The sequence below is a fragment of the Pleurodeles waltl genome, chromosome 4_2 (genome assembly GCF_031143425.1).
Source record: "Pleurodeles waltl isolate 20211129_DDA chromosome 4_2, aPleWal1.hap1.20221129, whole genome shotgun sequence".
NCBI lineage: Eukaryota > Metazoa > Chordata > Amphibia > Caudata > Salamandridae > Pleurodeles > Pleurodeles waltl.
Window position 1 is genome coordinate 905,305,905 of NC_090443.1, and position 13,965 is coordinate 905,319,869.

Consider the following 13,965-nt stretch of genomic DNA (forward strand, 5'->3'; position numbering starts at 1 on the left):
TTTTCTCAACAATAATGTGGGGTCCACTCCATTTGTCTTGGAGTGCTCTTGGGGCCACAGGCTCCAAGACCCACACTTTCTGCCCTGGTTGGTACTGAATCAGAACAGCCTTCTGGTCATGCCATTGCTTTTGGAGCTCTTGGCTGGCCTGAAGGTTTTTACTGGCCTTTTTCATGTACACAGCCATCCTAGATCTTAGGCCAAGTACATAGTCCACTATGTCTTGCATAGGAGCTTTTAAAGGTTGTTCCCAACCCTCCTTAACAAGTGTTAGAGGACCTCTTACAGGGTGTCCAAATAGGGGCTGAAGCCCACTCCTTTTTGGGGTAACTCCCTGTAAGCAAAAAGGAGGCAAGGTAACAGGATATCCCATCTCCTCCGGAGTTTTTCAGGGAGTCCCATTATCATTCCTTTGAGAGTTTTATTAAACCTCTCAACCAGTCCATTTGTTTGTGGATGATAGGGTGTGGTGAACTTGTATGTTACACCACATTCCTTCCACATGGCCTTTAAGTAAGCAGACATGAAATTGCTTCCCCTGTCTGATACTACCTCTTTTGGGAAGCCCACCCTGGAAAAGATTCCCAGGAGGGCCTTTGCCACTGAAGGAGCTGTAGTGGTCCTTAGAGGAATTGCTTCAGGATATATGGTGGCATGGTCCACTACCACCAAAATAAACCTATTGCCTGAAGCAGTAGGAGGGTCAAGGGGCCAACTATGTCAACCCCTACTGTTTCAAAGGGGACCCCAACCACAGGTAGTGGAATAAGGGGAGCCTTTGGAGTGCCACCTGTTTTGCCACTGGCTTGACAGGTTTCACAGGACTTACAAAATTCCTTTGTGTCCTCAGACATTCTAGGCCAATGAAACAAGGGAACAAGTCTGTCCCAAGTTTTCATTTGTCCCAAATGTCCAGCTAGGGGAATGTCGTGGGCTAGAGTTAGGAGGAACGTTCTGTACTCCTGAGGAATCACTAACCTCCTGGCAGTTCCAGGTTTAGGATCCCTTGCTTTAGTGTACAAGAGGTTGTCCTCCCAGTAAACTCTGTGAGAGTCACTGACATCCCCATTAGCCTGTTTGACAGCTTGCTGTCTTAGACCCTCTAGTGTGGGACAGGTTTGCTGTGCCACACTCAGCTCCTCCCTGGCAGGCCCCCCTTCACCCAAAAGCTCAGCAGTGTCTGCTTCCAGCTCCTCTGGTGTAGGTTCTGCACAGGGTGGAAATTCTTCTTCCTCAGAATTAGAATCCACTGTAGAGGGAGGGATAGTAGGAAGTGCTTTACTTCTACTAGCCCTAGCTTTAGGGAGCACTTGGTCCATTGTTCCAGGATCCAAGTTTCCCTGTCCTTTTTGCTTTTTGGCCTGAGCCCTGGTTAAAGCAAAAATATGCCCTGGGATGCCCAGCATTGCTGCATGGGCCTCCAACTCCACATCTGACCAAGCTGATGTCTCCAAATCATTTCCTAGTAGACAGTCTACAGGTAAATCTGAGGCTACCACAACTTTCTTTGGACCAGTAACCCCCCCCCAGTTGAGATTTACAACAGCCATGGGGTGGCTAAGTATGTTGTTATGAGCATAAGTCACTTGGTACTGGTGACCAAGTAGGTGTTGTTCAGGGTGGACCAGTTTCTCTATTACCATGGTAACACTGGCACCTGTGTCCCTGTAGGCCTGAACCTCAACACCATTTATTAGGGGAAGTTGCTTGTACTTATCCATATTAAGGGGACAAGCAACCAAGGTGGCCAAATCAATGGCACCTTCAGAGACTAACACAGCCTCTGTGGTCTCCCTAACAAGACCAACCCCAACTAAATTACCAAAAGTGAGTCCAGCTACTCCCTTGGTTTGGCTATTAGTAGGTTTGCTCCCACCACCACTGCTATTACTAGGGGCACTAGGTGTAGCAGCAGGGGTTGTAGTGGTGGGAGGATTGGTGCTTTTCTTTGGACAACTGGCATCAGTTGTCCAATGGCCTTTTACTTTACATAAATAGCACCATGGTTTCTTTACTTGATTTTGATTTGAAGAGGATTTGGGCCCACCACCCCCACCAGAGTGTTTTTGTGGGCCTGATGAAGACTCATTTTTAGATTTGTCCCCACCCTTGTCAGAAGACTTACCATCCTTCTTCTTGCCATCCTTGTCACCCCCTGTATGAACTTTTCTGTTCACCCTTGTTCTGACCCATTTGTCTGCCTTCTTTCCCAATTCTTGGGGAGAGGTCAGATCTGAGTCCACTAGGTACTGGTGCAACAAATGAGACACACAATTATTAAGAATATGCTCTCTCAGGATTAAGTTATACAGGCTTTCATAGTCAGAAACGTTACTGCCATGTAACCACCCCTCCAAGGCCTTCACTGAATGGTCAACAAAGTCTACCCAGGCTTGTGAAGACTCCTTTTTGGTTTCTCTGAACTTGATCCTGTACTGTTCAGTGGTTAAGCCATAACCATCTAGGAGTGCATTCTTAAGAACTGTAAAATTATTGGCATCACTTTCCTTCACAATAAGGAGCCTATCCCTACCCTTTCCACTGAAAGATAGCCATAGGATAGCAGCCCACTGCCTTTGAGGGACCCCCTGTACAACACAGGCCCTCTCAAGTACAGCAAACCACTTGTTAATGTCACCCCCCTCTTTATAAGGGGGAACTATCTTGTGCAGATTCCTAGAATCATGCTCTTTCACAGGATTACTATCTGTAAAACTGCTGCTGCCACCATGGGGTCCAAACCCCAACCTCTGTCTTTCTTTTTCTAAGTCAAATGCTTCCCTGTCTAGATCCAGCTGTTGCTTTTTAAGCTTCAGCCTGGACTCTTCCACTCTCAATCTATTGAGTTCCTTTCTAACATTCTGTCTTCAGGGAAGGTGGGTTGGGCATGCCTTGACACAGAAGAATGGTGTGAATGGACAGAGGGAGACCTGTCCCTAACAGATGGCACTCTAACATTCTGGCCTACAGAAGTAACACTCCTACTGTGATGAGAACTCACATTAGTACCAGCCATGCTAGGTGGCCTGCTAAGGGGCAGGTTGGGAAGGTTCCCTTCTAACACTTTTACTGGGGGAGCCCCAGAATCAGAGTGTGAACCATCAGCTAATTTCTCACCAGATGTGCCAACTATGGTCTTATCCTGTTCAATGAGCATATTAACTAACAGTTCTCTTGAGGGATTCTTCCCTACCCCTAAACCTCTTTCAATGCAGAGACTCCTTGCTCCTTTCCAGCTAAGGTGATCATAAGCAACTCTGGTCAGATCAACAGTTTGACCTGTACCAGACATGATAGAAAAGGTTTAAGGGACAGAAAAAGAAAGAAAAAGTTTCAGCACTTTTTAAGGAACAGAAAAAAACTTTTTAAACTTTTTAGAAACTTTTTGAAAGTTTTAGAGGTACTTTTCAGCACTTAGCAAAGGGGTAAGAGAAGAAAAGCAAAACTTTTTGGTTAGGTGTACATACACTGAACTTGTTTTGTATATTTTTCTCTTATGAAAAGTACAAAATGACAAAGTGGTAAGTAGTTGCAAGTACTTATCCCACCACTGCACAACCAATGTAGGAGGCTGGCCTGGCTTGTAGTGGGTACCAAGGGGTACTTACACTATGTACCAGGTCCAGTTATCCCTTATTAGTGTAGAAGAGGTGTCTAGCAGCTTAGGCGGATAGAAAAGGTAGCTTAGCAGAGCAGCTTAGGCTGAACTAGGAGACGTGTAAAGCTCCTACTATACCACTGGTGTCATATGCACAATATCATAAGAAAACACAATACAGAGATATACTAAAAATAAAGGTACTTTATTTTTATGACAATATGCCAAAAGTATCTCAGTGAGTACCCTCAGTATGAGGATAGCAAATATACACAAGATATATGTACACAATACCAAAAATATGCAGTAATAGCAATAGAAAACAGTGCAAGCAATGTATAGTCACAATAGATTGCAATGGGAGCACATAGGTATAGGGGCAACATAAACCATATACTCCAAAAGTGGAATGCGAATAACGTATGGACCCCAAACCTATGTGGCCTTGTAGAGGGTCGCTGGAACTGTAAGAAAACAGTGAGGGTTAGAAAAATAGCCCACCCCAAGACCCTGAAAAGTGGGTGCAAAGTGCACCTAAGTTCCCCAGAGAGCACAGAAGTCGTGATAGGGGAATTCTGCCAGGAAGACAAACACCAGCAATGCAACAACGATGGATTTCCAGACGAGAGTACCTGTGGAACAAGGGGACCAAGTCCAAGAGTCACGATCAAGTCTGGAGTGGGCAGATGCCCAGGAAATGCCATCTGTTGGTGCAAAGAAGCTGCCACTGGATGGTAGAAGCTGTGGATTCTGCAAGAACGAAGAGGGCTAGAAACTTCCCCTTTGGAGGATGGATGTCCCACGTCGTGAAGAAGCTTGCAGAGGTGTTTCCGTGCAGAAAGACCGCAAACAAGTCTTGCTAGCTGCAAGGGTCGCAGTTAGGGTTTTTGGATGCTGCTGTGGCCCAGGAGGGACCAGGATGTCGCCAATTACGTGAGGAGACAGAGGGGGCATCCAGCAAGACAAAGAGCCCACTCAGAAGCAAGCAGCACCCACAGAAGTGCTGGAATAGGCACTACGAAGTGGAGTGAACCGGAGCTCACCCGAAGTCACAAAAGGAGGTTCGACGACGCCGGAGGACAACTCAGGAGGTCGTGCACTGCAGGTTAGAGTGTCGGGGACCCAGGCTTGGCTGTGCACAAAGGAAATCCTGGAAGAGTGCACAGGAGCCCGAGCATCTGCAAATCACGCGGTACCCAGCAATGCAGTCTAGCGTGGGGAGGTAAGGACTTACCTCCACCAAACTTGGACTGAAGAGTCACTGGACTGTGGGAGTCACTTGGACAGAGTTGCTGAGTTCCAGGGACCACGCTCGTCGTGCTGAGAGGGGACCCAGAGGACCGGTGAAGCAGTTCTTTGGTGCCTGCGGTTGCAGGGGGAAGATTCCGTCGACCCACGGGAGATTTCTTCGGAGCTTCTAGTGCAGAGAGGAGGCAGACTACCCCCACAGCATGCACCACCAGGAAAACAGTCGAGAAGGCGGCAGGATCAGCATTACAAGGTTGCAGTAGTCGTCTTTGCTACTTTGTTGCGGTTTTGCAGGCTTCCAGCAGTCGATTCCTTGGCAGAAGGTGAAGAGAGAGATGCAGAGGAACTCTGATGAGCTCTTGCATTCGTTATCTGAAGAATTCCCCAAAGCAGAGACCCTAAATAGCCAGAAAAGGAGGTTTGGCTACCTAGGAAAGGAGGATAGGCTAGCAACACAGGTAAGAGCCTATCAGAAGGAGTCTCTGACGTCACCTGCTGGCCCTGGCCACTCAGAGCAGTCCAGTGTGCCAGCAGCACCTCTGTTTCCAAGATTGCAGAGGTCTGGAGCACACTGGAGAAGCTCTGGGCACCTCCCAGGGGAGGTGCAGGTCAGGGGAGTGGTCACTCACTCCCCTTCCCTTTGTCCAGTTTCGCACCAGAGCAGGGCTGGGGGATCCCTGAACCGGTATAGACTGGCTTATGCAGAGATGGGCACCATCTGTGCCCATCAAAGCATTTCCAGAGGCTGGGGGAGGCTACTCCTCCCAAGCCCTGACACCTTTTTCCAAAGGGAGAGGGTGTAACACCCTCTCTCTGAGGAAGTCCTTTGTTCTGCCTTCCTGGGCCAGGCCTGGCTGGACCCCAGGAGGGCAGAAACCTGTCTGAGGGGTTGGCAGCAGCAGCAGCTGCAGTGAGACCCCGGGAAAGGCAGTTTGTCAGTACCCGGGTCTGTGCTAGAGACCCGGGGGATCATGGGATTGGGGGGGCAATTCCATGATCTTAGACATGTTACATGGCCAAGTTCGGAGTTACCATTGTGAAGCTATACATAGGTAGTGACCTATGTATAGTGCAAGCGTGTAATGGTGTCCCCACACTCACAAAGTCTGGGGAATTTGCCCTGAACGATGTGGGGGCACCTTGGCTAGTGCCAGGGTGCCCACACACTAAGTAACTTAGCACCCAACCTTTACCAGGTAAAGGTTAGACATATAGGTGACTTATAAGTTACTTAAGTGCAGTGGTAAATGGCTGTGAAATAACGTGGACGTTATTTCACTCAGGCTGCAGTGGCAGGCCTGTGTAAGAATTGTCAGAGCTCCCTATGGGTGGCAAAAGAAATGCTGCAGCCCATAGGGATCTCCTGGAACCCCAATACCCTGGGTACCTCAGTACCATATACTAGGGAATTATAAGGGTGTTCCAGTATGCCAATGTAAATTGGTGAAAATGGTCACTAGCCTGTTAGTGACAATTTGGAAAGAAATGAGAGAGCATAACCACTGAGGTTCTGGTTAGCAGAGCCTCAGTGAGACAGTTAGTCATCACACAGGTAACACATACAGGGCACACTTATGAGCACTGGGGCCCTGGTTGGCAGGGTCCCAGTGACACATACAACTAAAACAACATATATACAGTGAAATATGGGGGTAACATGCCAGGCAAGATGGTACTTTCCTACAACCCCTAAAGCGCTATTTGCTTCTAATTGATAGAACTCTTTTTATTCATGACTTGATTTCTATTTATTGTATTTTTGTCGTTTTGATATTGATGTATTTATAAAATTATTGTCTATTTTTCTAAACCTGTGTGGAGTCTTTTCGTGGTGGTTTCATTTTGTAACTGTGTATGTTTGTTGCACAAGTACTTTACACATTGCCTCTTGAGAGAAGCCTCACTGCTCTGTGCCAAGCTACCACAGGATAAGCCCATGTTTTTTCTTAGTGTGTATCTGACTCACCCTGGACTAGAGTGGTGGTCCCTACTTGGACTGGATGCATACCTCAGTCAACTAGAGAACATATTTCTAACAGGCATCCACTGGGGACCAGCAACATCTTCTGTAGGACAAGGACACAGCAACTGACATTAGAAGTGAATGAGGCAACACCTCTCCAGGGCTTATTATCAGACCCTTACCTAGCAGTCAAACCACAACCACGGAAGCAGTGGCCTTCCACAAGAAAGCATGAGTCACTCCTCAGACACTGCAAACTCTCCTTCGACTGCCTGAAGCACCTGACACCGCACACCATACTTGCCCTGCTGAAAGAGGAATAATAAGGGAGGACCCAACATACGCCAACGCCATTTCTGTGACCACATCCAGTGCAAGAGGGGAAAGGTGAACTTCTCCTTTAGCAACAGCAATAAGCTCTTCTCTTCTCTTTTCACTTCCCATTGCTGATATGAAGTGCTGGTTGCTAGTTATATGTGGGCTTTCAAGGGTGTAAACTAGATTGTTTTGGTGATGTTCTTAAACCAATCCTGCATCCCATTTCCACTGAGATTGTGTGAGACCTGTCTGCAGATCTTCCATTATAAGGAGATTTATCACTATGTGACAGGTAACAATTACTGAGAACAAACATCAAGAAACCATCAGCTGATAGCATAGAGAAAATGAACAACAATCACCTGAGAGAGCAGTGATGAAGATGAAACCATGAAATCTGACACTTTCCAAGAGAGATCCATTCTGGGATCAAGATGAAGAAAGAGGACTACCAAATGACATGAGATTGTTTTTGAGAGAGCGACAGCTGTAAGAGGAGGTCAGGCAGAGACAAGGGGTCCTGGTCGACATGTGGAAATTCTGGCTTTGGTTTTGTGAGAACTGAATGTTGGTTACAACTGATTTAATCTGTTTGGAAGAAAATACCCACACAGATGATTGCAAGGAAGGACACCGAAGAGAATATAGATTGTACCATTAAACCTTGCCTATGTTTTTTCTCCTGAATCTTTTACATTTGTCGCGGTAAAACTAGGCAATCTAGAAAAACTAGAGATGGGGACAGTTGAGTCTTTTTAAAATATTTTCAAAAGTTGAATTACTGACCGAGACGACATGAGAAACAACAAAGTAATAGAAAACAACCAAGGAAGAAGGAGATAAAAAGTATAGTGACAAAAACAGATAATAATCTTTTGATCTCTCAAAAGGCAAATAATGTTTTGAAACAGTGCCATTTGAGAGGTCCTAGTTTCTAAAGTCTACTAAATGTTCCTAAACACTTTTCAACACCCTTTAGCACCCCTAAGCAGGAGAGCTATTGGCCCAGAAGCAGGATCAGCGTTGAAACATCTATCTAGGTTTGAAGACCTTTTCCTAAAAAATATTTTAATGAATGTTTTAAAAGAATGAAGCTAGCCATTATTTACATTGGATCCCTGTAGCCAAAAAAATCACAGTAGGGAACCCTGAAGGTAATTAAGTCAGTATTAAAGAAGAGAAACCGCATTTCTCAATTTACCAACAGATCTTATAATGACATGTACTACAATTGCACTGAAAATAATTACTTTAGTTAAACCCATTAATGTTAGCGGCAAACACAGGTACATAAATGAAGTCAACCTCATCCCAAGGCTGACTAATATTTGTATGAACTATTTTAAACAATGCTACATTTATGACTCCATTGGTCAACACAGACACTACATCAATGAGAGGAAGCATTTAATTGATGATAACCTCTCAATTTGGAAAGAGCTGAGAAAAGAATGTGTAGAAGCATGATCTGAATGAATAGACGAAAGTATTATTCCCTCGCTACTGGGAATTCGGGCAAAAATAAAATCTAGTTCCCTGATTTGGAGATTAGTGGCCAAACTCAAAACCAAAATCTCCACTAAACCCAATTGCTACAATTCCCTATTATACTTCAATAGATAGATAGATAATTCTTTATTGATCAATTAATTAAAATCATTACAATAAGTTGACATGTGCTTCAATAACTACAATACCAGTTTAAGAGCAGACTGGCAACATCTAAAAAGCCATAAATAAATGACAGATGAAAAGGACAACAATTTTAAAAAAGGAGAGCTGACAACAACAATTCTAGCTTTGCCTCTTGTGTCAAATCCGATTCTAAGGCCTAGGTAAATTGCAGATAGGGATAAGGTGCGATATTTTTAGAGCAGAGTTTTGAAATAAGAGACCTACCTTGAAGAATAATAGTCTGGCCTTATAAAGACCATATGGTGTACTATCCGTCTCTGATAAAAGTCTCAAACCTAAGGCCTAGATAACGTGCAAGGTTTTTAGCAGCATGGTTAACCAAAGCGCGTCTGCGTACATAAAATTATTGTATGACCTCATAAAATCCACAAGGACCATCAGATCCGTAAAAATGGTCAGTTCGCCCCTGCACCCAATACCTCTGCTATCTTTATCTGAGATGTTCAATTAAAAAGCCTGTACTGGTGAAGTTGTCACCTCATATAGTTAAGCATGTTAAATCGTTTTCCCAGTGCCTGCTTTACTTTAGTTTTTGGGTCTAGTAATTTTGAATATGTGACCCACACACCTATGAATCTTTTTGGGATCATACTTGTGTAGATTTGCTTCCTTCAGTATCTGCTGCACATGCGGGAAATTCCAAAGCAGTTTTATTGAATTTCAAAAAGCGAGCCTCTAGCTGCAATAATTCGCCTCTCAGGTATACTAACATGACACCAGGTTTTGATATTTAGGGTGCGCCATATGGGGCGCAACCAGAACTTTCCTAGCGGAAGCAGCTTTTCACAGATGCAGAGGATATGGGACAGGGATTCCTCGCCTTTTACATGGAAGCTTCATTTGCTACTTGAATCCTCAAAAGTTCCTCTAGCCATACCAATACGTTTTCAGGAGGATAAGCCCAAATCTTAATCTTATCAGTTGATATTTCATCTTCTTGCCAAAGGGCAGTGTGAAGTGGGTTGGAAGGACCCCTGGATCATACAGTGTTGCTGCCCATGCACCATGGGCCAGTTTCTTTAAGGCATGCACATCCTGTTCCCTCAATATTAGTTTTGCTTGCTTAACCAACAGTTTTGAGACTAGGGTGGCAGGGAGGTCACTTGACTAGATCTCTTGGGCCTCCAAAACATCTAGTGCAAGGTTTAGGTAATTATACCAGCCTGTCCGGGTGTTGCTTATTACTTCCCAAATTACATGTTTTAGTGTGTTACTATTCGCCTGCTTGGCTTTAAAACAATAAGCCAAGAAAGTTGCCTCAATATCAGATGCTGCAAAAACAGGCAGAATTCTAGCCAAATTAGGGCCTATGAAGAAGTGCTCTCTGGTAGTGAAAGGACTCTTCTATAGCAAGTGGATTGCACCCTGTCCACCCAGCTTGCCAGCTTGTCTCTTTATATCGTTGCTCCATAGACAATGGTAGGAGGTGGTTTAGAGCCTATCACTTTTAGACGAGGCTATAGGTCAGGGTTCACCATTGATTTATGTAGCTTGTGGAAAGCCCATTTCAGAGAGTTTACTGCTGCCTGCTGGGCGTTGATGTGTGGTGAGATGCGGCCCCTGCAGTCCAGCCATACTCAAAGGTATTTATTTGTGTCAACAATTTCAACCACAGTCTCCTCAATGAACCAGGGTCCCCTTTTTCTTCACTTTACGTGAAATGATCATGACCTTTGTTTTTGCTACATTAATCTTTTAATTGTCAACTTTACAATAAATGGCAAGTGCATTGAAGAGTCTCTGCAGGCCTCTTGGTGTCTAATCGAAAAGAACCATATCGTCTGCATACTGGAATGACTGAATTCTGGCACCGGCCATCTTTGGTAGAAATGCCCTCTCCGTTTAGAGATGCTCTGTTAAATCTGCCAGGTAAATATTAAATAGTAGTGACTCCAGTATGCAGTATTGCTTCAGGCCTTTATTTGTCATGGTTTTTAGAGCAGTGGTCCACCCAGCACTGACTTTTATCTGAACTCAAGTGTTTGAACACAGAGATTTAATAGCTTTCAATAAATGTGATGGGATGCCCCAGGCGTTCAACTTGCCCAGAGATTAAACTTCAGTAATTATCACACAAGTGCCCTAAAATGGTCAATTCCAGAAGTTGCAGCTAGGTAGATGTAGAACAGTAGATCTAGAACAGTAGATAAGTGTATATAGACCAGAAAACCCGCTGGAGACAAGCCTCATTGGATTTCTCATCATGACAGAAGTTGTAACTATTACAAAGAGGCAGCCAAGAACAGCAGGTTCCATTTAAAACTGAAGACCTTAAACTGGTCCTCCAACATTAGTCATCTCGTATATATGAGGGAAATTTGCTCTTGACGGTCCTGCCCAAATTTCGCCTACATCCCTTCAAATAAGCTCCATTTAGCAGCGTGCCTGGTCTCCAGTTAAGAATTATTTCATTACCTATAATATGATTCACCTAAACAATGAATGCTCAACGTAGAAATGTCATTTTTTTGTAGAAACATAGCACAAAGAAGCCAAACTTTGCTCATGTTAGACTTTCCTATTTAGAAAGATATCCAGCCTAAAAAATGTGTTCTCTGGCAATTAATTAGGAACACGGAATGCTTTCATAATCGATATTGAACAGGTCATGATTATCTCGTCCTTTAAAACAGACCTGAAACAGAGCTTCTAAAGCACCCTGCTTAATTTGTACTTTCTAGCTAGACTAAACAAATGTACTTTTAGTCCGACGAACATGTATCATGGTCTATATATCAGTGCTTAATTTGTGCATGTTGTTTCCGGTGCTGAGCACCCGCACTTATTTTTGAGGGCCGGGGCTCATTCTTCTGCATCAAGCATTTGCTCTGAGCAAAAGACACATATGGGAAAGATGGAGGAAAAGCGTCACAAAGATAGAAAGCTGACCAAGGGACATTTTGGGTTGTTATGTATGTGTAGGCTATGCCACAGCCTCTTACCTGACACTTAGGCCCAGATTTCTACTTTTTTTGCGCCGCAATTGCGTCATTTTGTGACGCAAAAACGGCGTACATTTACAAAATACAAAGGCCCGTATTTATACTCCGTTTGCGCCGAATTAGCGTCGTTTTTTTCGACGCAAATTCGGCACAAAACTAACGCCATATTTATACTTTGGCGTTAGACGCGTCTAGCGCCAAAGTATGGGCAAATAGCGTCATTTTTTTGCGTGAACGCCTTCCTTGCGTTAATGAGATGCAAGGAAGGCGTTCCCGTCTAAAAAAATGACGGCGACGCAAATGCGTCGTATTTATACTCCCGGGCAAAAATCATGCCCGGGAGTTGGCGGGTCAAAAAACCCCGCATTTGCGCCACTATTTAACGCCTGGGTCAGGGTAGGCGTTAAGGGGCCTGTGGGCTCAAAATGAGCCCACAGGTGCCCTCCCCTGCCCCCAGGGACCCCCCCTGCCACCCCTGCCCACCCCAGGTGGACACCCAAGGATGGAGGGACCCACCCCAGGGACATTCAGGTAAGTTCAGGTAAGTATAATTTTTTATTATTTTTAATTTTTTTTGGTGGCATAGGGGGGCCTTATTTGTGCCCCCCTAAATGCCACTATGCCCAATGACCATGCCCAGGGGACATAAGTCCCCTGGGCATGGCCATTGGGCAAGGGGGCATGACTCCTGTCTTTACTAAGACAGGAGTCATTTAAATGGCGTCTGGGCGTCGAAAAAAATGGCGCAAATCGGGTTGAGGCGATTTTTTTGCCTCAACCTGACTTGCCCCATTTTAAGACGCCCTAACGCCATTTTCCCCCTACGCCGGCGCTGCCTGGTCTACGTGTTTTTTTTCCACGCACACCAGGCAGCGCCGGTCTGCTAGCGCCGGCTAACGCCATTCCATAAATACGGCGCCCGCATGGCGCTTCAGAATGGCGTTAGACGGCGCTAAATTTTTTGACGCTAAACTGCGTTAGCGCAGTTTAGCGTCAAAAAGTATAAATATGGGCCAAAGCATTTTGTAAGTTTACGCCATATTTGCGTCAAAAAATGACGCAAATGCGGCGCAAAAAAAGTATAAATCAGGTCCTCAATTGACTATTCTCAGCCTTGCCAAAACTGCAACTGTTAACTTACAATGTACCAGTAATTACTATGTGCCACCATACAATGTCACACTGTTGCAGTTAAACTATATGAAGCCAGTCACACAATTATAGGAAACGCACTGTGCAATATAAGCGAATTCCACTTTAAAAGTGCTCATGTGGCCAAGGCATGGTCAACAGTCTTCATTCTACAGCAAATGTCTGAAAATGAGGACCAAATTCTGAAAAGAAGTGAGGCAACACTGCAGGGGGACAGGAGTACTTGAAAAAAAAATGCAAGGCCACAGATCCAGTCAAAACATATTATACACCGACTTCAAAAGCAGGGGTATCAAAATGTGACACTTGTTCTGAAGCATAAGGGATTTTGTTTGCTATGTTGGTTGTCGGTGATTCTAGCGAAGCGGTGCCTATGATTCTCCTAGGGCCAGCACCTCATGGCCCTTTCCTTACCTTCACCTCAGCAAGTTATGACACCATTTCCTCAAATTACCACTGCTCTTAGAGAGAGACTTTAAACAGAAACCACATGTCTATGTGGAATTTAAACCACAAATAGGTTAATGAGGTTAGACCGCCGAAGACAAACTTAAAAACGCAGCTGAAGGCCTTGAGTGGGCTTTAACCACAAAACTTATCAAGTCATGAATGTGAATGTGTAGTTACGTACAATATAAATGAATGCATGGTAGTACGACAATGCAAAGTGGAACTTATATAACTCTGTATTTGTATTGGGCTATAAAGGCAGCAAGTGCAGCTACGCAAAGCTACTAATATAAATGTCTGTGTTGTGAGGGGTGACTCATATTAGTTATTTTTAACAGATTTTCTAATCAAGGCAGCAACATACGGAACCAGGTGTCTCTCGCCTTCTGCACCTATTTTAATCACTTTAGTACACATTCTTAAAAGTAAATGAAAGTTCTGCTTTTGGCATCTGTAAATTGTTTTGGCAATGCCCTATGGTTTCTGATTCAGGTCCTCATTTACTAGCTCTTGCGTCACCACTGCGTCATTTTTTTTACACAGCTGTGGCGCTAACAGTGTACTACAGTGCTCCATTTTTACAAACCGACGCTTTGGGC